We start from the raw sequence: 23,166 nt of genomic DNA, 5'->3' as shown, positions 1-23,166 counted from the left end.
ACGACGAGTCACTTGATGAGGAATGTCAACCATGTCCAGGAGGGGCACTGATGACTCCCTCACCACCTTCAGCATCTAATTGATTGCAAGTGTCAGATTTTCCCGCCCTTTCCCCTCTCCTCTTCATATCTTGTTTTAACAGATATTGAACAAGTTAGTCTCTCCAGGCAGAAGTTAATGAATGCAAAACTCGCGCGATATGAGCGAGAAAGAACGAGGTCCTGAGCAGAACTCGAGAAGCCAGCTTGGAAAGTTAGGTAATATGATAAGAACAAAAGCTCTTTAAGCGGATTAAGTCAGGGTTCTCAGTCACTTCCATCAGACGTCTTCCTCGTATGTTAATTTTCTGTGACAAAAATGGTCAAAGGTAAAATAAATCCTGGGCGTTGGATCATCGTTATCGGTGATATTACCGTGCATCATCCAGACCTGCCGCTGTGGCAATCCCCCTTCCGGCTGATATTACCAAGAACAAATCTTTTAGTTCTGCTTCGCTTTATACAAGGGAACGTGTCAATGACGAGTCTTTGTACCAGGAGAATCTGGACGTCAGAAGCCACACACAGAGAGAAGTTATAACCTCGTGTCTGCAAAATGCAAGATTCTGTTAATTGAAATCATTCACACACTACAAGACTGGATGAACCACAAAAGTTGATACAGCAATTCTGAATCAAATGACTTGTGTATAAGGGTTTGTGAGCCATGAAAACTATGAAACACGTGAGTCTCTTTAGTACAAGAGTCCGTCAAGTTAGGTTCCTCGCCACAAGTGCAAGTAACAAGAGGACACATAGGGGCCAGGTGTCTGCAAGCTTCAGGACTGTGTCACTGTGTTCATCACGACCGTCTCATGGACTCATGAACCACATGAATCAGTGAATCACGAGAGTTTTCAAACTCCAGGAATCTGTAAACTTAATGAATATGCAAGTTACAAGACTCTATAACCATGAGAGTCTATGACCCAAGAATGTAGAACGAAGAAACTTCTGAACCTAGTGAACATGTGAGCCACAATAGTCTGTAAACTCCTTGAATTCGTTAACTGTAAAAAGCTGTAAACCACATCGCTCTGTAAACCATGTAAACCTGGTTCGTGAGAAAACTGTCTGCATGAGGCTGACCTCACATATCTATGGAGGTAGTCTGTAAACCATAAGAATAATTAACAAAGTTGTAGACCACAAAGATTTGTAAACAGAGTGTGTAAACCAGAAGAATCTGTGAGTGGTAAGTCTGCAAGGCTGATGAACGAGCCTCTCACCCACAAATGTGAATCAGTGGTGGACCTCGTAAAAAGAAATGAAGTCATCTGTTTCTCGCTATTCTCTCTCTCCGTAAAAAGCTATATCTATCTGTCTATCTATCTCTGTCTCTGTCTGTCTGTCTGTCTGTCTGTCCGTCTGTCTGGTGTTCTTCTCAGCTCAAGCATCGTCCCTCTCAGTTAGTCGGAGATAAAACATTCACGTCCTTGTCAGATCAGCAGCCGCCTTTCATGTGTTTCTCTCAGTTGTAGATTACCTTTCAAGTTTCATTTCTCTTTCATATAAGCCAAGACTTGCACAGTGATCTTTCATCTGGGACGCGTCCTTTTGCAAGGTATAATCTCTGCTCTGTATCTGACACACGCAATTTTCTTGACAGGATCCAGTGTATATGTATATATATATATATATATATATATATATATATATATATATATATATATATATATATATATATATATATATATATATATATATTTATATACACTGGTATACATTTGCGTATTAACGTAAGTATAACTTTCCTTGTGCATTTATTACTTTCTCTATGTAAGTATATGTGAAAGTTTGCCGTTGTTAACATGACTGGGTTAGGGAAGGTGATATACTCGACTGAGTTACTTTCCGTGGGATAAACAGACGGAGGAGGAAACCCTCCCACGTTACCTTGCTGCTGGTGATCAGTTCTCCCTGCACGTGATGACCCACTCCGCCTCCTTGTGGTTACGTGGTGAGTGAGGAGTCATTTTCGGCGAGGTTGTATCATCAACAGTTGAGCGAAGGAATTTATAGCTTCCCTGCTGCTGACCGTAGCGCAGCTTCGAAGCGGCAGGAGCTCCATGAAAGATGATGTTCCGGAGTTATATATTATTTTCATCTGTATCATTGTCCTCAGAAATGTTTCTTGTGATATAGGAAACATTCCATGATTTTTGAAGGAATTAATGCCTTGATATCATTTGCTCGCTATACATACAAATTCATCAAAATTATATATATATATATATATATATATATATATATATATATATATATATATATATATATATATATATATATATATATATATATATATATATATATATATCGTATCGGAAGACTTATTCTTGATACATATGAAATATATATTCAAGCATCATTTCTCAAGCGTTGGCAAAACTGCATAATCCATTCAGGGTTGAGTTGGGTCATCTGGCAAACCGGATCATCCACACAAAAGACATGGAATTGTAAAGCAGAGGGAGGGAGGCAGGGACGCTCGCTCAAGAATTCCTGGGAAATTACTATATTTACTGTGCACTCGCCAGGGAGCCAGCACTCCCTCCTGTGTTGGCACTCACCAGGGAGCCAGCACTCCCTCCTGTGTTGGCACTCACCAGGGAGCCAGCGCTCCCTCCTGTGTTGGCACTCACCAGGGAGCCAGCGCTCCCTCCTGTGTTGGCACAGTATAGTTGCTCCCCGTACGAGACACCTGCCTGTGTGTCAGGTACGACCCTCAGAGCAAAGTCTATTGCTGTTGTGAAGTTCGTTTGTTGATATATCTTTACGATGTGACTCCCCCCCAACACACACACACACACACACACACACACACACACACACACACAGAGGCCATGATATAGAGTTAAACAAGAGGTTTGTGAGAAGATATGAATAGAAGTACTTATATGACATGAGAGGAGTTGATAATTGGAATAAGGCGAACGAAAAAAAAAATTCCTCTCTGTGTGCGGACATCACCCAGACGTTGTATGATGATAGAGAATATACCAGAGATGAGATGAGGCCCATGAGTGTTGACCTCCCTCCTCCCAGCACAGCACGAGCAGGTAATCACACACAATACGCATCGTGGAAATCGGTCCATTCATGAATATTCCCGGTCAAGATGTACCTCGGCCGTGATGATGGCCAACGTCCTGCCCACGTCCCTGGTGTGGTGGTGGTCGACCAGGGGCGCCTCATCGCAACGGTGATATATATAGAATTACGAGGAGCTGCTGCCGCCCCGGCCGACCTTGCTGGAGGCTGAGGCGTTTGTGGTACGACGACTGATGAGCGGCAGCTGTGGTGAAGGTGTGGAGATAAGACATACAGAGAGAGAGAGAGAGAGAGAGAGAGAGAGAGAGAGAGAGAGAGAGAGAGAGAGAGAGAGAGAGAGAGAGAGAGAGAGAGAGAGAGAGAGAGAGAGAGAGAGAGAGAGAGAGAGAGAGAGAGAGAGAGAGAGCGGACGAGAACGAGGAATTTCTACGTAACTCTCCTACGTAAAGGCACCGAGACTAGCTGGAAGCCTGGATGCCCACTGTAGGATTTATAACAAAAGCCATGGGTCATACCACTGGCAGCCTTGTGTGGTGGGAAGGGCAGGCGTTAATCCTGGCTGTGGTGGAGAGCCGGTCTCAGGGGAGCAGCCGTACCGCTAACTGCCGCACCTGCAGTTACACACCAACCAATCACGTGAAGCTTCTCATCATGTAGAGTTAACGCAAGGCTGGGAGGAGGCCACTTTATGACATTAAGATGAGATAACCAGAGAACAATCATTACTCACCAACAAGAAGGTGCCAACATCAAGGTACCAACATCATAGTGCCAACATCAAGGTACCAACATCAAGATGGTAACATCAAGGTGCCAACATCAAGGTACCAACATCAAGGTACCAACATGAAGGTGCCAACATCAAGATGGTACATCAAGGTGCCAACATCAAGGTACCAACATCAAGGTACCAACATCAAGATGGTACATCAAGGTGCCAACATCAAGGTACCAACATCAAGGTACCAACATCATAGTGCCAACATCAAGGTACCAACATCATAGTGCCAACATCAAGGTACCAACATGAAGGTGCCAACATCAAGATTGTAACATCAAGGTACCAACATCAAGGTACCAACATCAAGGTACCAACATCAAGATGGTAACATCAAGGTGCCAACATCAAGGTGCCAACATCATAGTGCCAACATCATAGTGCCAACATCAAGGTATCAAGGATAATTGCTCGGACACAGATGATGATGGCCTCCTGGCGGGGTAAAGCTCAGGTGTGGCCTTTCATCTTGTTTTTGAGATGATAAAAGTCAACACCAGCCACTGTCTGTCTTGCGTGTGCCTCGCTGGAGCTCAGCCTGTGTCATAACAGCGATCTCTGCTTGATGACACAGTTGTACCGAGGCAGCAGCCTGGTGTTGGAGCAGCAGCCTGGTGTTGGAGCAGCAGCCTGGTGTTGGAGCAGCAGCCTGGTGTTGGAGCAGCAGCCTGGTGTTGGAGCAGCAGCCTGGTGTTGGAGCAACAGCCTGGTGTTGGAGCAGCAGCCTGGTGTTGGAGCAGCAGCCTGGTGGTGGAGCAACAGCCTGGTGTTGGAGCAGCAGCCTGGTGTTGGAGCAACAGCCTGGTGTTGGAGCAACAGCCTGGTGTTGGAGCAGCAGCCTGGTGTTGGAGCAACAGCCTGGTGTTGGAGCAGCAGCCTGGTGTTGGTGCCACAACATGAAGGAAGAGTAGTTCCTCGGTCCTTGCCGTACACAAGTCGATGATAAGACTAATGTGAACCAGACGATCTTGCAACCTTCAGGTTAATGGCAGAATGTGTGGCTCACCGAACAGAGCGGCGTCACAACACAGCGATCACAACACAGCACTGCCAGTGATGCTGTGTTGTGAGGATCATTTGAAGTCTTGCTCTAGCCTGGCAGCTGAGGAGGACCTGTGTCCAATCAGCGTAACTTCAACTGATCCCAGGGAATAGAATCACATGTTAGAAGTTTGTTAAGAAATTTGATAATATTATGAATATCATATACGACACGAGGGACAAGCCACGACGCACCCACTCTCCTCATTTTTCGCCGTCTGAGAATAAAGAACATCTGCCTCAGGTTCAGGGAACTCATTAGACGAAGATGAAATATTTCACGTTTGTCGCTGAATAATTAGACCTTTCCTCTGAATTCTCTCGCCACGGGAGACTGTGATCAAGGTCGTCCCTGACAGCCAACAGAACAGCAACCCATCTGCTGCCGACTTTAGGTCGAGAGAGAGAGAGAGAGAGAGAGAGAGAGAGAGAGAGAGAGAGAGAGAGAGAGAGAGAGAGAGAGAGAGAGAGAGAGAGAGAGACAGACAGACAGACAGAAGGATGATTTCCCCTTCCTGCACTAGTCCTGAAAAACACCAACTCCCACACAAAACCCAGAATATCTCTCCCGCCGACCGAAGAGAACAATATTTTACCAAAAGTCAGACTGACCTTACTGCTGGGACCAACCCATCCAATACAACAACATAATATTTTGCAATAGTTGGTATGGGGGAGACGGCCTCGTCAGCCTGGAGCAGCAACTACTTTTATTTGATTTTTCTTTTATAGATCACGATTCGCTTGAGGGATCGAACCTCCTGCCGGTGCACCGAAGTTTGTCTTCCGTGTCGCATGTCCGCCTCCAGCTCGTCCCGTGGTGCACACCACCGTGAAAGTTGTTTGTTTTTATATCCGCCTCGTGATCTGACGGTTACTTAATGTATTTGTATAAGAGGCTCTGGACGTACCTCTTATATTAGAGGCTCTGGACGTACCTTGGTCCGGGAGAGACAAACATGAAGGTCACTCTATTAAAGTGCGACCGCCGGCGTGCGTGTGTGTGCGACGACTCGAGGGTCAAAAGAAGCACGATGGACAGAGAGAACACGTCAGTCGTGCAGGACGTGGCTAGCGTCTCGTACATGTTCATGTCAAACATCAGTGTAGCGACTAACTAACTATCAACCTTGGTGGAGTAATCAGCGAAGTAGAGATGTGATCCTAGCCAGAGATGTGATCAACAATGAACATATAAACGAAATACCACTGAACTCGGGGTCAGGTACATTAAAAGCTATGATAATGCTCGAATTAATGGTAATGATGTAATTACTGAATTATCATTGACCCAAATTAAGTGTAGGATTGAACTGTGAAATTGCTAGTCTCATAAATGTTGTGATTACTACCAGTAATTAACAGAAGTGACTTAAAAAGTGAACCATTTGCGACCTTAATGATGTAATTATAAAACTTGACTTTTATGTGAATAGAATTTCTAGAAAACTGTCACTGACCTTCATGGAATAGTTACTGGATAGCCAAATTCATCTTGATGACTTCCCTACAGAACATCAGAGTAATTGCAACCGTGTCATCGTCCCAATGATTACTAAACAACTGATTCATTTGAGTGACCTTAATGGTACATGAGCCACCAGAGACTTTTACGTAGTCATGGCTGACCCTTCAAAGTCACCTTAATGACGTAACTATCAAGCCATTAAAGTTACCTTCGCCAGGTTATTGGTCGAGGAGGCCAGACGTGCAGGTAATTCCAGTCTGATAACTGAGGTAACTTAGGTAGTGGAGTTGTCCCTCAGTGAACGGTGGAGTGGCTCGGCTCACGGATGGTGAGGTAGATGGTCATGATGAGGACCAGGAGGAGGAGGAGGAGGACGATGGCTTCAGTGATGGTGATAGTGATGGTGATAGTGATGGTTATGGTGATAGTGATGGTTACGTGGATGGTTATGGTGATAGTGATGGTTACGTGGATGGTTATGGTGATAGTGATGGTTACGTGGATGGTTATGGTGATGGACATCGATAAGGTCCCCCTGTGTTGGCCCTGGTGAGGACGAAGGAGATCATGATGATAGAGTCATAATGACTGAGTAATCAGTACCATCAATCTCATCACCTTTGATTCTCTCTCTCTCTCTCTCTCTCTTTCTCTCTCTCTCTCTCTCTCTCTCTCTCTCTCTCTCTCTCTCTCTCTCTCTCTCTCTCTCTTCTTGAGTTGACAGAATTGATGCCAAAGGTGTGGGAGGTTGGATGGGTCACACTGATGACGTTGATGACTGTAATGTTGACGGTGTCCACACTGATGTTCACAGTTGTGGTTGACAGATGTGTACGTGTTAGATGGGACAGAAGGGGTTGTGGTTGTGGAATGGATGGCAGATCATGATGACGTGTAAGGGCTCACCCTTGATGACACGATCACTTATATATATATATATATATATATATATATATATATATATATATATATATATATATATATATATATATATATATATATATATATATATATATATATTTATATAAAACCTTTGCAATGTCTCATTTTCCTAAATCGTTCTTGTTTATGTATTACCATTACATCTATTCCTATTTACGTGGGGGTCGACACAGTGCTTATAGAAACGACTCTCTTATGGGAACCATAACTGGAGGGCTGGGGTTCCAGCTACCCTAGCTGGCTGAGGGTAGGGATTTCCGCCTCACTCACGTACCATATGTCATGCCTATGTAAGTAATATGTCACTGGAAGTACACCTGTTATATTCACAACATATCTGGATGATGGTATACTGTTATATCTTCAGAGTAGCAGTTTTGCGCTACACTGGTCGTGTGCAACGCTGTTGGGTGGGTTTTATATTTCATCGAGTTCGGCGTCAGACACACTCGTGATCCTCTTAACGAGGCACTCCGTCATCCTGCCTCTCCCCTGACTTCTCACTCCACTCTCCCCGCCTCTCACAGTGCCCAAATTTTCTCTTTGTTCTCTATCCACTTGTTCACTTTCATGAAAAATCCAAACTACCTCATGTCGTCTCAGGGGAAGTGTGTTCGCAACCACTTGGTTACCCCAGAGAGGGAGGGCGTCCCGGGGATGTGTCGACATCAATGTGGTCATTGATGGATTATACATAGATTCCCTAGTTCACCTCAGAGATAAACATAGTTTCCCTTGCGTACATCCCCCATGGTGTAGTGGTTAGCGTTGCTGACAATGACGCATTTATGGGCCGCCTGGGGTGGTGCCTTCGTAGGTTCGAATCCTGTTCGTGGCAGTCGGTCCCCAGTCACCCAAGCTGTTCTTCCTTCCCGAGGGGCTGGTTTATACAGTGGGCACCTGGCTTCGGCTTATAACGTTAATGAAATGGCCTTGATTGGGGCATCCAGAGGCTCATGCCATGTCAGCTTAAAAAAAGTTCTTGTTTATCCTGTGGATGGAATCTATTCTAAAAAGGAAGCTCGCCAACCTTAGCCAGAAGAGATCTCCAGCCAGCCCTGGGGAAGGCCGGAGTAAACACCTCAGTAACTGAGAACATTTCCTCGGTCGGTCTACCTGATGCTTCTGGCTGGCCTGGGAACGTTGGTTCTGTCTCCTGGCCTCGCGGACTGAGGCTCTCGACTGATATATTACTGACCTCTTACGTCCCTCACCTCTGTGGCTCCTCAACAATCATATGCCTCACCATACTCATATACCTCATCCTTCACCATACTCATATACCTTACCATACGCATATACCTCACCATAGTCATATACCTCACCCTACACTATACTCATCTCTCACTCTTTTCACCTTGACATTCCCTAACCGTCTTTCCACGTATCTCTTATCGTTCTCATCTTTGGCCCTCTCCACCATTCATACCTTTATCACCTCTCATCTTCCTCATCTCATACCTCTCCCTCACCTTCCACTCTCATGTCTTTCATCCTCGTGTCTATCCTCTCAGGAAACCCGACCTTTCCTCCATCACCAGTAATCTCTCTCAGTGTCTCCCGTGCACGTGGATGCAGCGTTTCCCTTGAAAATATTTACTGCTGGTGTTTTCACATTCAAAACCTCTGACACGTAGATCAAAGACGTACAAGGGACCTGTTCGAAGGACGCAGACATTACTGGATGTAGCAAAGGGGACGAAATGTCTGTAACAACCATGGAAGTGTCGGGAAAAAAATACACAAGCCTACACCCACCCACCCACGTCACCTGCTCCTCGCTACACACCCACCCACGCCCCCTGCACCTCGCTACACACCCACCCACGCCCCCTGCACCTCGCTACACACCCACCCACGCCCCCTGCACCTCGCTACACACCCATCCACGCCCCCTGCACCTCGCTACGCACCCATTCACGCCCCCTGCACCTCGCTATACACCCATCCACGTCTCCTGTTCCAGCTCCTGTCTACACAAATAATGGGAACATAAGACTCCACTGAAGGAAGAATGACTACTGGCTGAATGCTGCTGTGTCCTCTTCAGAGCTTGGGACGGGAACAACAGATTAATAGGATTTGCAACCCTTTTCACTGAGTGTCATGGGATCATAGGAATGTCGAATCTATATACATGAGTGTTTGATTACAACTGCACACAACTTGCTCTGTTTATCACTTTTACTCTTCCCTCTCTCCCTCTCTCCCTCTCTCCCTCTCTCCCTCTCTTTCTGAAATCGTTCGTGTACCAAGACTTCAAAGAATATATACAAACAGACTTTTCTTCGTCAATTATTTGTGTTGATTCTGCTCTCATCCCTGCATCTGTCTGAGATGCATCAGTTGATTATACAAATGTTTCATCTCGTCTTACAAGCCCCTGCTGGCAGCTACCACATGGTAGGTATCCTGACTCGCCTAATATAATTAAACAATCCCCTGAAGGACTTCTTCGTGCGCTTCTGAGTTTCCATAGTTTGTTTGCTTTCCTACCGTGTCATGTTCAGGAAACTCCTTCACTTTACCACCAGCTCACATCTTCCCCAGAGGTAGGGGAACGAGCCAGAATCCTCTGTCTCCCACACATAGTGAACCTACCAGTGATAATTGAACCATGAGCTGCAGCATCACAGTGTGTGCTCCTCATTCATCAGTGAGTCACTTATCACCTATGTACTATAACCTCCACAAACTCTATGCTCGTCTCACACAAGAATTATTCCTCCATATGTGGCGAGACTCACGACAAGAACGGTGAGGGAAGGAACGACTGCTGCCATGCCTCCTGCAGGTGTGTTGATGACGCAGGACCAGCGAGTGAGTCAACACCTCAACACATGAGGAAAATCATGAGTAACCCCAAATGTCTCGACTTCACGGCCACTACTCAACTGCCAGAGGAGGAAGTGTGGAACATACTTTGTGTGAAGGTGTGGAACCCTCGCTGTAATGTGCTGAAGTCGGTATAGCCTGGAGGATACCACGGTATAGCCTGGAGGATACCACGGTATAGCCTGGAGGATACCACGGTATAGCCTGGAGGATACCACGGTATAGCCTGGAGGATACCACGGTATAGCCTGGAGGATTCCACGGTATAGCCTGGAGGATTCCACGGATCTGTAATAATAATGTTTCTCAGTTGGCAAAAAATTATTCGTTATTTGCTCTCATTGACGTCACGTGTTGGTACATATAACCAGAGGAGGAGGAGCTCCCGTGTCTGAACAACTTGGTTGTAGACAACACCTGGTGTAGTATGTACTACGATCACCACCTGGTGTAGTATGTACCACGATCACCACCTGGTGTAGTATGTACTACGATCACCACCTGGTGTAGTATGTACCACGATCACCACCTGGTGTAGTATGTACCACGATCACCACCTGGTGTAGTATGTAGCACGATCACCACCTGGTGTAGTATGTACCACGATCACCACCTGGTGTAGTATGTAGCACGATCACCACCTGGTGTAGTATGTAGCACGATCACCACCTGGTGTAGTATGTACTACGATCACCACCTGGTGTAGTATGTACCACGATCACCACCTGGTGTAGTATGTAGCGCGATCACCACCTGGTGTAGTATGTAGCACGATCACCACCTGGTGTAGTATGTACCCTCCCTCCCTCGTGCTTTCTCTTGTAAACTTCATTACATGATGCAGGGGAATTATGCATTCAAATCTGAGCCCAAATATTCCGGGAATTTCCAATGTTAAGCGTCTGACGGAATCAGTGAGCAGATTCTCTCTCTCTCTCTCTCTCTCTCTCTCTCTCTCTCTCTCTCTCTCTCTCTCTCTCTCTCTCTCTCTCTCTCTCTCTCTCTCTCTCTCTCTCTCTCTCGATATCATGTATATATTTTCCGTTCATGCACCTTTTCTTCCTGAGCATTTGGTTGAGTAACTGTAGAGGTGGCGTGGCTTTGTGATACCAGGGTTGCTGGCGAAGCAGGACACAAGGCTGTGTGGTGTATGCTGAGCAAAAATGTACCGAAGGGAAACTGCATTTCATTTGTTTGTCAGACTTTGTGCTAATTGGTAGTTACGAAATGGTTGCGAGTAAATCCCTCCTTGTTAGGACACGACTGCTGGAGACGGCTTCCTGGGTAGAAATTACTCCTGAAAAATCTGCATTTTGCCTACAGATGTTATAAACATCTGTCTAGTTAGAGAGATGCGTGGTCGACTGGTATCTGGTCAGACAGATGAATCACCTGGTTACAGCACGATAAGTGGTGGTAAATTAGGACGATTTAACACAAAAGAATTCCCACTGTATTTCCCAGCTGATGCGAAGAAAACGAGTTTCAGTTTGTTGACTTTTGATTCTTGCAGACTCATTAAACGAAGCTTCTTGCCAGATCCCACCTGGCCAGCGGTGCACTACATGTGCCTCTCAACATGCCAAGATCACACACCTTCCCTATCCCATGGTGGCGATGAAGACGAATTTTACATAAAGGTTTATGGCTTGATCCTGTGTGCAAATATGAATAGAAGTTTAAGATTTCCTGTGATATATATATATATATATATATGTATATATATATATATATATATATATATATATATATATATATATATATATATATATATATATATATATATATATATATATATATATATATATATATATATATATATAAAACAAAAGCTGGATAAGATATCGTGCATTACCCTGAGAAGTATCAGAACCTATTGTGTACACAGTAACGTGACGCGGGAGGAAGAATGTCGTATAATAATAATACCTGGCGTTCCGGACGGCTTGCGTCTCCCCTCCTGGCCTGGAGGCAGAGTACCTCGCCAGCAGATATCCAGTCACTCTTGAATACTTTTATGAGGATTCTGGAGAGTCTATATCATAACCAAGAACGTAGCTAGAATGCTCCTACTGCCGGGGAAGATCATGTAAAACTTCAAATATTAAATGTCGCTTTAGTTTTATATTGTATTGATCAAAATGTTCATGTTACGTGCCAGCATTCGTCAAGGTTATTCTTGCTGGAGGTAACATATACTGCGTTATGTAGGGTCTTGTCACGGTGTCACCTTGGTTACCTCCACTAAGGCAAGTGGATGTTTATCTGGACGAACTTAGATGGTTCGACCATTGACGTAAGACACAACCTGACCACGAGTCGTGTGGGTGAGGAGGTCATGTCTTGTATGAAGCACAAGGTTGTGATGTGGGTCAGGGCAAGACGGAGGGAGGGAGGAGCCACCTACACACAAGGGTCTGTGTCAGGTTGTGGCTGAGTCGGTCCGCTCACAAAAATATGACGTAGTGTGTGTCAGCTGTATCGCAGGACTCATGCTGTATTTCCTGCTACAGCAGAAACTACAGCAATAATACCTTTGACTACAACTGAGATAAAGCTGTAGTCAGCTGAGGCATGGAACTACCGACACATTCCCCGCCACAATGGACGCTACAGCGGCACGTCTTGTGGTGAGGACGTCTGGACGACTTGCGACAGGACAGTGCTAAGCCTCAAGACCCATAGATCCAGTAAACTTCGAAGATCCATTGTGCGACTCGGTGAAAAAACCCTTATCATGAACCAGTGTTACTAGCTTTCAGTGAGTTTATGTTTTCCTTATTTTGCATCACAGACATATCAAAGTGAAAGACTAACTCAACATTTAAAGAAAAATCAAGTCAGAAAAACTTGTCGCATAACAAAAATATGTCCACCAGAGCTCGCTCTGACGAATCATGAAAGGTTGAAAAACCACCTGAGTAAATATTCAAATACTTTCTTTCAAGAGAAAATGAAAAGTCACTTTGAGGCTTTAAAAATAAACTACGTCTTTCTATACTCATTCAACTCACTATAAGGCCTTAAGATAAACCCTCTCTGGTTACCTACTCATCTTCCAGTACTAATGAAAACGTTTTCTGTGTACTACTGTTTGTCAGACACTCAAGGTAAACACCTGTACAAATATGTACCTGGGGAACGGAAGCCTTGCATCATACAGTGTGTGGGGAGAGGAGGTACGTCAGGTAAACAGGTGGATTAACAGGACTGTTGCGGTAGACTTCTTCCCTGGATCATGCTCGACCAGTTATCTTAAATATCCGACGAAAATTGGGGAAACGTTTGATGTGAGGATGAACTTTCTACCGTCTCTCTCTCTCTCTCTCTCTCTCTCTCTCTCTCTCTCTCTCTCTCTCTCTCTCTCTCTCTCTCTCTCTCTCTCTCTCTCTCTGTACATATGCATAGGCCTACATAATTCTGTATATCCGGCGTTCTTGCTGTAGAATGCTCGATGATATATATTTCACATATTTGTTAGAGATGCGTCAACATCTGTGTGATCTTCCAGTTAAACTTAACCAGACATGAACAACGCGTGTAGGGGGAGGTGATCCCTCTCCTGTTTAAGCTCTGCTGTTGTGCAGTTTAAGCTCTGCTGTTGTGCAGTTTAAGCTCTGCTGTTGTGCAGTTTAAGCTCTGCTGTTGTGCAGTTTATGTTATAATACAAATATTCTGAGAAACATGACGTATTCTGAATGGAAGTTTTTTTTGTGTTTGTTTTTCTTACAAATTTTCTGATAGTTATACGAATTTGAAGTTCATTCTTTCCAAGATTTTGGTCTTAGTTTTCAAGTTTGGAATAAGTTGTAGATCTATAACAATTGTACGCACCTTAGTTGATTGTACATTAGATCATTTTCCCCCTTATCTTAAAACATGTCCTGGTCATGCTTATCACTGTATGGGAGGCGTGTCTCGCTGTATGGAACACGTGTTTTGGTTTGACACATCATTCTGTGTTATCGTACAACACAGCTCTTATGTTACACCGTCTTATTGGCGATATTCCCCTGCCTCCAACAGGTTCCTAGTTCTGTATATAATTATCAGTGACGTGTGTGAGTTAATCAGGCGTGGGTGACCTGGATGGGGGAACCAGGGACTTGGGTGACCTGGGTGGGGGAGTAAGGGACGTGGGTGACTTGGGCGGGGGGGACCAGGTAAAGGTAGCCAAGGGGGTGATGACACCTGGTGAGGGGGCGGTTGTCGAGAGGCCGGGAGTGCTGGCGGACCGTGAGGTCAAGGGTACAAGTTCAATGCTCAAGGGTGAGGGAGGTGCTCTTGGGGCGGTGGGAGCTAGATTGTGGTGGGGAAGAACGCGTGAGGATGGATCAATAGAAAAGGGAGCAAGAGTGGGATGCAGGAAAGGAGGGAGCAGAGGGCAGGACGCGATGCTACGCAGGAGGTTGACCGGGGAGACGATGTGATACTCTGCAGGAGGAGGAAGAAGAACGGAAGAATACCCCGGCGAGGAGATGCAGCAGGTATGGTAGAACGTACTAAAGAAGAGTGAGAACACGGGGCAGGATCAGTGGGGTGTATAGAAGGTGAATAGATCGTCGGGGAGGGGAGGATAGGAAGAATGGGACGTGGATGGGGACGCAAAGAGTGATTCTAGAGTCGGAACTAAGGGAGGAGGGCGGAGAGGGTGTAAGAGGGCGAGGAAGAGGGTGATAGAGGCGGTAGACGAGGGAGGGACCAAACATGATCGGGTGACGGAGGGATCAGTTTCCTCTGTGTTGTCACATAGTTCGCAGACTCCTCTGTCGTTACGGGTCCAGGTTTCTGTCCTTGGGTCACGTCGCAAGACACACCAGGCCGCACCCGCTGGGTCGCCTCTCGTAGCTCCACTGTTGTTGTGATCATCTTTACGAACTTTTCCTTGATTTAGTTTTATCCTGCAGACGATAACTTTACAAATAGTAGATGATTTGCTGCTTTCAATTATCTAGTTAAATGTAAGGATTTTGATAATGTAATACATGAAAGTGTCCTTAACAGAGACATAATTTCATGAACTTAAGGATTATAATGATTCACCACTGATTCTCCAACTTGGAAGGCCTCATGCTATGAAGCTGTGGCACCACACTACTTGTTCGTGATATTTAACTGGTAGAAAAAATGATCAGAAAACGGATGGAGGGAGTGTGTCATAATGATTTTGACTCCTTGAGCACGATGGCGCGACTCTTCAGCACAACGCTCGACCCGAACCTTAATGGTGAGGTCAAAAGGAACCCATTATATCTAAGTGTTGAACCGTCGTGGTCAAGGGTTGTACCATCGCTCTCGAGAGGCAAAGGTTTTGCTGGAACCATAAAACCCAACCTGGTGGCCATATTACCTCCCCTCCTGCCGTGGTCGAGGTGACTGGGGCTGACGTGGCCAAGAGTGACTGAATGGCTCTTACCCTCACCCTCCAAGTTTATGATGTTACACTTCGAAATGAAATCTTTGAGTTCTAGACTGCTCCAGCTTTTCCTAGAACCACTGCCTGAGCTTCTAGAGTTTGAACTTGTTTACACCCAAACATTTCACGCCTCCAGGGTATACTTCCTTCGTCTCTTTGTTCATAACAATTCCACGGTTCACACCACATTTTCCCCAGTGGCCAGAAAACCTTTTCTTCCGTCTTTTAAATCACGTTTCCCAGCCTCAAGATAATATCTTGAATATCCTCTCACCATGGAGAGGTTCCTCCCCTCCTCCTGCATTTTAGCGAAAATTTCAGTCCAAATTTAAGGTCAGCGTGTGAGCTGCTGGACTTTACAATATATGTCATCATCTTTTACACATAATCTTGATCGTTACGGCTGAATTACATTTACTTTTTCCTCTTAATCTTTCTGGTAATGAAATGCGTCCGCCACTTTCACCCAGTTATCAAAAAAGAGCGAGTTATTTATCACGTCTTACTTATTACATTATTCTAATGATGTACTAATTTCCAATAACCCATAATTATTCTTCCCTTCCTAAATTGAGCTAATTGAATTCCTGGACATAAATCAGACAAGTTATGACTTAAGAGCAACTCGATGATGATGATGATGACCGCCAGGCCAACTTGGGACTTGAAATGTTAAACATTCTTAAGACCAGCGTCTCATGGACGCAGGATGGCAAGTGCTCCATCATCATCATCAGCATCATCATCATCATCATCAGCATCATCATCATCATCATCATCATCATCATCATCATCATCATCATCATCATCATCATCATCATCATCATCAGCATCATCATCATCATCATCATCATCATCATCATCATCAGCATCATCATCATCATCATCATCATCATCATCATCATCATCATCTGATACTGTATCAAGATCCATGATTACCTGTGATCTATTCATGAATCCCCTCTGGTCAGCGTGCACCACATAACGGCGACACAGCATAAACCTTTGTCTCGTATGAGACAGATGAGGTGATGGTGATCTAAGATAGCACAGTCATCGGTCAGCTGAGTTCTTCCTGATACCGGGAGCAACTGTACACACAAGGATATCATCAGGTAGACACTGTAAGATATCAACAGGACGATGACGCTGTAGGATATCATCAGGAGGACATAGAAGAATATTATTAGCAAGAAGGAAAAGGATATCATCAGAAGAACACACGAGGATGTCAATAAGAGCATGACACACCAAGATATCACCTGGGGACAGATTATAATGGATATCAAAAAGATATCATGTAGATATCATCATCAGGTCATCATGACTAAGAAGTATGTGCTTTATATTCGTTTGTTGCCAGACAGCACGATCGCTCCGTCCGTCAGACGATAAGGTGATGGAAGGTGATGGTAGTTCCACCCTCAGTGTCCTCCTGTGGGTGACAGACAAGGCCCTGTGTCCCCCTCAGTAGATACCTACCGGCCCTGGACACACCTCCCCCTCAACCCTCTGCCGCTCATACTATCATGTTTCTGCCAAAAAGCTTTATTCAGAATTGACAACCACAAGTGTATCATGTGAATCTTGGATACCTCCCTCCCCCCGCTCGTTCACGTGAGTTGGTGAGAACAAAGACGCACTCAAGTTCACCAGAGATCAACAACAATAATATCAGAAGGACAGACATCCTCTTAATTAGATTAATTCTTGAGCGGGAGGAATGTCTTCATACCTTGCCGTCTGCACCTTCAGGAGGCCGCCTCCAGACACGAGAAGACATCTCGACTGAGGAACAGACCACTCCATGTCTACAGAGGCAGGGATGATAATAGCCGTGTCACCCTCACTCCCGTATCCCAGTAATAACATAGATCGTGAGGTGGATCAGCTGCTTTGTGCCAGACGTATTCTGTTGTCCCAGACTGTGACGTTATCATTACGTTGGTGATTTCCTTGTCTTTCCTGCTTCTCTTCCTTAAGCGAGGAGGTGCCGCTACTACTGGCTGGGTAAATACGACGAGAGTCTGTCGAATGGCAGGATTAATGCGTCGCGTTCACAGCACGTCTTACTTTGTAGATGATAGTATTTGAGAGAGAGAGAGAGAGAGAGAGAGAGAGAGAGAGAGAGAGAGAGAGAGAGAGAGAGAGAGAGAGAGAGAGAGAGAGAGAGAGAGAGTTACGTCTCATTATGAAGCAAGAATAGAAAGAGGCGTCCTTCAAACATGAAACCCCAAATTTACTCAGCAAAGCAGACAATCAGCTTTAATTCTTTTACTCATCAAGCCACACTCACCCTCAACTTGTTACTCATCAAGCCACACTCACCCTCAACTTGTTACTCATCAACCACACTCAACCTCAACTTGTTACTCATCAAGCCACACTCACCCTCAACTTGTTACTCATCAACCACACTCAACCTCAACATGTTACTCATCAAGCCACACTCACCCTCAACTTGTTACTCATCAACCACACTCAACCTCAACTTGTTACTCTTCAAGCCACACTCGCCCTCAACTGAGTTACTACTCACCCCTTAACTCTTCACTCAGCAACCCAATACTCAACTCTAACCCACGACTCACCAACCTAGTGACTCAACTTTTAACTAAAAATCTCGATCACGTTCGGTCTCATTTCCTGCGTTATTTGCGCGACCACATCCGAGCCTCACAGCCATGGCAACGGCCACGTTAGTGGGAAGTTCATTAGTGGTTCCGGTCGGGTGGTGCACCTGCCTTCCCCCCTCCCCCACACAACCCCTCCCCCTTCCTCCCTCCCTGGCTGCCGGAAAGGGAGTCGAACGTGGGGAGACGAAGAGATACGATATGATGATCAACGCCGTCAGTTAACGAAGGGAAGAAGTGTATGATACGCTGATAACGGGAGAATAGGCGTAGGTCCAGCAATGGAAGGACTGTTGCGTCAACAGAAGGCTAACTTAACGGTGGTGATGGTGGAAGCGAATTTTGTTGTGTTTCCGTTGTGGAACAATACATCTGGTATGCTGGCAACAGAGCAGCACTTCTACTCTGGGTACGCTGGCAGCCTAACAACACACCAGCATTCCTGGCGCAGAATTGATAGCAAAAGTTCAGCATATTTGCTTTAGATATAGATATAAATATAGTGCCTGACTTAGATATGAGGTAGTACTGTAGTATAGATATGTTTGACAAAAAGATAGTTGCAATTGATATGATGGCAACAGAGTAACACATCTCGCACAAATAAAATGCGAACAGAACAACAAATCTTGTGTATATATGAAAGGAACACAAGAAAGTAAGTTTGATATGAATATATTACCAACTGAGCAGACCTTATGACACAAACATGATGGCTACAGAAGGACACGCCCGCTACACATATGACGGCAGCAGATAAACACTAGCAACAGAATAGTATATCTAGTATATGTTGATATGATGATGATGTGGTATGATGATGTGGTATGATAATATGATGATATGATGATGCGGTGGTATGATGATGTGGTATGATGATGTGGTATGATGATGTGGTAAGATGATGTGGTATGATAATATGATGATATGATGATGTGGTGGTATGATGCGGTGGTATGATGATGTGGTATGATGATGTGGTATGATAATATGATGATATGATGATGTGGTGGTATGATGATGTGGTGTGATGATGTGGTATGATAATATGATGATATGATGATGTGGTGGTATGATGATGTGGTATGATGATGTAGTATGATGATGGCAGTGATGCTACACATCTGGTGTGGCAACATAAGAACCCCTGGGGGATGATCCTCTTCGTTCTCCCGGCAGCAGCAAGTCCTCAGTGTCCAGGTGGTTGTTAAGAAGTCTTAACGTCAGCATAAATCTTGTAAGGAAGTTATCGAGGCAGCCTCTGTCTTCTCGGCCCAGATGTGATGTAAAGGAAAATGTTTATTGAAGAAACGCTGTCACATAATTGTTTTTACATCGTTATCATGTCCATTATGACTTGTTGGGTATAAGCCCATTGTTATTTTCATTCTCTGAGGTTATGTAAAGTGGAATTTCTTTCCTTTTAATCTAACGTTTAAATATGACATGTAAACATGAAGCCATGTCTCTGACTGTCGTGTAAACTGTCTGAAAAACAGTGAACTCACTTACTCTTTACAGGACGGGAGTCATGCAGGGGAGCTTAGGTGGGTGTTTGAGCTGGGGAAAGGAAGGAGAAGGGGGGGGGGGGAAGATTGGAAGAAGGCTGGGGAGGGTGGAGGTAGAGGAAGATAAGAGGGGAGGGGTAGAGGGGAGGTTAGAGGATGGTCAGTTAAAAGGAGGGAGGGAAGATGGGCAATGGGGAGGGCTGTGAGAGGAGAAAGCAGGAGAGATAAAGCATAGGAGAGACATGGGAAGATGAGAGACGGAGGCAGGAAGTATGAGGGGAGGGGAAAGCGTGGCTGAGAGAGACATGTGAGTGAGACGGTTTACCGTAAACCCAGGAGCAATATGGCCTGATCTCCTTCAGTAAACCCTGATCTCCTTCAGTAAACCCTGATCTCCCTCAGTAAACCCTGATCTCCCACAGTCAGCTTCTCTAGATAAAAGCCTCACTAAATATTTCAGAAACATCGAGAACTCCCAAGTTTGTGAGGCGCGTGAGAATAATGGCGAGACTTTTATATGTTTCATACACCCAGGAATCTCTGAGTACTGACGAGACATAGATGTGCCTCCAGACTGTAGCTCTGCTCCCGAAGGAACAAAATCCTGTCAGAAATACAGTGTTACTTGCGATGTGGAAACCTTTCTCCTGCGTGGAAATGAAATCTTTTTTGCATATTGGATGTTGAGAAACATTTCAGGTTTGAAAAACTTTGTTATGCGCCTCTGATCTATTAGTTATTAACACACACACACACACACACATACACACACACACACACACACACACACACACACACACACACACACACACACACACACACACACCAGCTGTAGTGAAGGGTTACTCGTGTACCAGTTCGTTATACACTATATATAACATAGCTTCGTTAAAAGGTTTGTAACTGTTACATCCGGCAACATTACTCAGCTGTAGACAACCTACGTGCTGCCAACTGGTCCAGGAAATCATCCACTGTAGTAACGTGGCCACAACCTTCCCTACGGCGAAAGACTGAGTAATTTTTTTAGAAGTCTCTCTCTCTCTCTCTCTCTCTCTCTCTCTCTCTCTCTCTCTCTCTCTCTCTCTCTCTCTCTCTCTCTCTCTCTCTCTCTCTCTCTCTCTCTCTCTCTCTCTCTCTGTATGTACGTTAATGTATGTATGTACCAACGTGTAAGCAGTCACACGTTGAAGACATTGAGCAAGTGCGTATTGTTAGCGTTAGCAGTGTTGTCAGCGTCAGCGGTGTTGGCAGTGTTGGCAGGAGGGAGATAAGTCACGTGTTGTCCTCTGGTGTGTTACACGGATGATGGACACATCATCAGAGCGACGTGACTCACGTGTCATCATCAGTCATGGCGGCTTATCTTCACGCTGCAGGGGGACGGCCCTCACTGTTCGCTGCAGGGATATGGACCTCAGTGTTCGCTGCAAGGGGTATGGACCTCAGTGTTCGCTGCAGGGATATGGACCTCAGTGTTCGCTGCAAGGGGTATGGACGTCAGTGTTCGCTGCAAGGGGTATGCACCTCAGTATTCCTCAACACCAGGGAATGCAGTATAATGGCTCAGGATTTCCCTGGATGAATCAGCTCCCTGGTGTCCAGTCTTGGCAGGGCAGCCCGGGGGACCTGCCTCAGTGCCAAGGCTTCAAGAGAGGAAGGGAAGAGTGAGGATGTATAGACGTGGAGGAGGTGGAGGAGGAGGAGGTTGTCTGATCGTGTGGACCTCTGGAGTGGCTGCTGGTGGGAGGATTAAGTGTGTGGACAGTACGGGGGAGCAGAGGCAAGGAAACCTGGGGTTGGGTAGGTACTGAAGGGAGACTCTTCCCCTGTAGGGAGGTCTGGTGGTGATGGCCAGACCAACATTTGGATCTGAGACACACACACACACACACACACACACACACACACACACACACACACACACACACACACACAGTTGCACCAGCTTACATCCAGAGAGTCTTACGTGCCAGGGTCAGAGGCACAATACATTATCTCCCAACACTTCCACAAATGTTCAAACTGGGCGTCATGACCTGTCATACACATACCCCTCTGTTTCCTCATGGGTACGTGCATGGCAGTGCCTGACACACAACCTGAACCTTTGTTGAAGTAAAGGTAAAGGTGGATCCCGTCTTTCAATTTGGACTTTAATGACATCTTGTACATACTTAGATATAGACAAACATACGCGTACACAAACACATGGCTACTGAATGGATGGCGAATATATATATATATATATATATATATATATATATATATATATATATATATATATATATATATACCATTTACATATGAAATCCAAAACACGTAATCTAATGATACATTAATCGCTGTTATTATGGTATCTAATTGTGTGACGTCACAACAGGGTTTGCTGGATCGTAGGGTAATGTCAGGTTGTGCAGACCACAAAATAGGTGACCTTCAACCGTCAGTGCTCGTTAAACTGAGTCCATAACTGCGCACAACAGTGATTTGACTCCGCACAACAGTGATATGATTACGTACAACAGTGATATGATTACGTACAACAGTGATATGATTACGTACAACAGTGATATGATTACGTACAACAGTGATATGATTACGTACAACAGTGATATGATTACGTACAGCAGTGATATGATTACGTACAACAGTGATATGATTACGTACAACAGTGATTCAACCATATTGAACAGTGAGTTCAGCATACACTGGTCATACATCTGTGTAAAATATGAATTTATGTTTGACAAAAGTGGTTTTACCTCATGCAATAGTGATCGAACAGCTCAACAGCGGTCTGACTACATGTAACAGTGATCCAACAGCGAGCAACACTGATGTGACTGTGTGTGTGTGGTGCCAAATGAATGGATACACCTTAGCCTTCCCAAGACCACTGACTTCCCAAGACCACTGACTTCCCAAGACCACTGACTTCCCAAGACCACTGGCTTCCCAAGACCACTGACTTCCCAAGACCACTGACTTCCCAAGACCACTGGCTTGTTAAGGTAGAATTTTGAAAACTTGTTAAGCGCATGATCAGGAGACAGTGGTCCCCTACATCCCACAGGAAGATTCAGAACATGACATCACAGTAGCTAACACACAGATCCTCCAGGTGAGTCCAGGTTTAACATTTGTCTTTCAGAGTAACAGACACAGAAATCGCATCAGATGCACTTAAAGATTTCTCAGTGAAGCAGAAAGAGGAAGAAACTTGAAAGTTAGAACGGACAGATAATAGATATTCCTCTCTCTCTCTCTCTCTCTCTCTCTCTCTCTCTCTCTCTCTCTCTCTCTCTCTCTCTCTCTCTCTCTCTCTCTCACCAGGCTGGTAATGACCTGCTGGAGTGGAATGACCTTTTTACGAGGTCGTGAAGGTAATGGGGTGCAGGAGGCCTCACGGGCAAATTCGCGGGATCAAGAAGTTTACGCACGTTATTCACAATT

The sequence above is a fragment of the Panulirus ornatus genome, chromosome 63, assembly GCF_036320965.1.
Source record: "Panulirus ornatus isolate Po-2019 chromosome 63, ASM3632096v1, whole genome shotgun sequence".
In the NCBI taxonomy this organism is placed as follows: Eukaryota; Metazoa; Arthropoda; class Malacostraca; order Decapoda; family Palinuridae; genus Panulirus; species Panulirus ornatus.
The sequence above is the reverse complement of the archived record's forward strand: the minus strand, read 5'-3'. Positions refer to the sequence as shown.